At 49.0% G+C, this 2,500-nt stretch overlaps 1 protein-coding gene across 1 annotated transcript in view; it reads right to left on the bottom strand.

Annotated features, from left to right (window-relative positions):
* Positions 1-2,500, bottom strand: part of LOC118381379 (transcription factor SOX-5-like) — a 138,132-nt gene that overhangs the window by 108,953 nt on the left and 26,679 nt on the right.

The raw sequence follows: 2,500 nt of genomic DNA, 5'->3' as shown, positions 1-2,500 counted from the left end.
TGGCAAAAGTAGAGAAGTGTTGGGTGACGAGGAAAAGAGAAAGGAGAGACGAGAGTAGGAAGAAAGGAGGGACGAGAGTAGGAAGAAAGGAGAAAGGAGGGACGAGAGTAGGAAGAAAGGAGAAAGGAGGGACGAGAGTAGGAAGGAAGGAGAAAGGAGGGACGAGAGTAGGAAGAAAGGAGAAAGGAGGGACGAGAGTAGGAAGGAAGGAGAAAGGAGGGACGAGAGTAGGAAGAAAGGAGAAAGGAGGGACGAAAGTAGGAAGAAAGGAGAAAGGAGGGGGAGTAGGAAGAAAGAGTAGGAAGAAAGGAGAAAGGAGGGACGAGAGTAGGAAGAAAGGAGAAAGGAGGGACGAGAGTAGGAAGAAAGGAGAAAGGAGGGACGAGAGTAGGAAGAAAGGAGAAAGGAGGGACGAGAGTAGGAAGAAAGGAGAAAGGAGGGACGAGAGTAGGAAGAAAGGAGAAAGGAGGGACGAGAGTAGGAAGAAAGGAGAAAGGAGGGACGAGAGTAGGAAGAAAGGAGAAAGGAGGGACGAGAGTAGGAAGAAAGGAGAAAGGAGGGACGAGAGTAAGAAGAAAGGAGAAAGGAGGGACGAAAGTAGGAAGAAAGGAGAAAGGAGGGACGAGAGTAGGAAGAAAGGAGGGACGAGAGTAGGAAGAAAGGAGAAAGGAGGGACGAAAGTAGGAAGAAAGGAGAAAGGAGGGACGAGAGTAGGAAGAAAGGAGAAAGGAGGGACGAAAGTAGGAAGAAAGGAGAAAGGAGGGAGGAGGGAGAGAGTAGGAAGGAAAGGAGAAAGGAGGGACGAGAGTAGGAAGAAAGGAGAAAGGAGAGACGAGAGTAGGAAGAAAGGAGGGACGAGAGTAGGAAGGAAGGAGAAAGGAGGGACGAGAGTAGGAAGAAAGGAGAAAGGAGGGACGAGAGTAGGAAGAAAGGAGAAAGGAGGGACGAGAGTAGGAAGAAAGGAGAAAGGAGGGACGAAAGTAGGAAGAAAGGAGAAAGGAGGGACGAGAGTAGGAAGGAAGGAGAAAGGAGGGACGAGAGTAGGAAGAAAGGAGAAAGGAGGGACGAGAGTAGGAAGAAAGGAGAAAGGAGGGACGAGAGTAGGAAGGAAGGAGAAAGGAGGGACGAAAGTAGGAAGGAAGGAGAAAGGAGGGACGAGAGTAGGAAGAAAGGAGAAAGGAGGGACGAGAGTAGGAAGAAAGGAGAAAGGAGGGACGAAAGTAGGAAGAAAGGAGAAAGGAGGGACGAGAGTAGGAAGAAAGGAGAAAGGAGGGACGAGAGAGGAAGTAGGGAAGGAAGGAGAAAGGAGGGAGGGAGAGTAGGAAGAAAGGAGAAAGGAGGGACGAGAGTAGGAAGAAAGGAGAAAGGAGGGACGAGAGTAGGAAGAAAGGAGAAAGGAGGGACGAGAGTAGGAAGAAAGGAGAAAGGAGGGACGAGAGTAGGAAGAAAGGAGAAAGGAGGGACGAGAGTAGGAAGAAAGGAGAAAGGAGGGACGAGAGTAGGAAGAAAGGAGAAAGGAGGGACGAGAGTAGGAAGAAAGGAGAAAGGAGGGACGAGAGTAGGAAGAAAGGAGAAAGGAGGGACGAGAGTAGGAAGAAAGGAGAAAGGAGGGACGAGAGTAGGAAGAAAGGAGAAAGGAGGGACGAGAGTAGGAAGAAAGGAGAAAGGAGGGACGAGAGTAGGAAGAAAGGAGAAAGGAGGGATGAGAGTAGGAAGAAAGGAGAAAGGAGGGACGAGAGTAGGAAGGAAGGAGAAAGGAGGGACGAGAGTAGGAAGGAAGGAGAAAGGAGGGAGAAAGTAGGAAGAAAGGAGAAAGGAGGGACGAGAGTAGGAAGAAAGGAGAAAGGAGGGACGAGAGTAGGAAGAAAGGAGAAAGGAGGGACGAGAGTAGGAAGAAAGGAGAAAGGAGGGACGAGAGTAGGAAGAAAGGAGAAAGGAGGGACGAGAGTAGGAAGAAAGGAGAAAGGAGGGACGAGAGTAGGAAGAAAGGAGAAAGGAGGGACGAGAGTAGGAAGAAAGGAGAAAGGAGGGACGAGAGTAGGAAGAAAGGAGAAAGGAGGGACGAGAGTAGGAAGACAGGAAATCCAGACAAGATAGACGTCTAAACTCAGAGATCCATATGGAGGGGAGGAAGACTACAGTAACTGGCATCCTCCCTCTCATTATCCCTCGTTCTCTCCTTCTTTTAGCTGGCTGTGCTACACTTTCATCGGTGGCCAGCCATCTTAAGTCAGGGCACTCACTCTCTGCTGGATCCTAAGGAATCTGCCACTGACTTGGAGGTGGTTAACAGAGGAAAGACATAAAACAGACAGGATTTCACTCAGGCTGTTGGGAGAGAGCTACTGTCATGTCTTTCAAAGCCCAAACCGTTTCACTTTGATAGAGATCCAATAAGCGTTCCCTGCTAGTCCAAATGTCTCACTCGCAAGTTTTCTTTGTAAAAGAGCTTATTTGTGACAATAAACTTAAGTTGCATCGCCATCACAAAAATGTACAG

The sequence above is a fragment of the Oncorhynchus keta genome, chromosome 33 (assembly GCF_023373465.1).
Source record: "Oncorhynchus keta strain PuntledgeMale-10-30-2019 chromosome 33, Oket_V2, whole genome shotgun sequence".
NCBI lineage: Eukaryota > Metazoa > Chordata > Actinopteri > Salmoniformes > Salmonidae > Oncorhynchus > Oncorhynchus keta.
The sequence above is the reverse complement of the archived record's forward strand: the minus strand, read 5'-3'. Positions and strand labels throughout refer to the sequence as shown.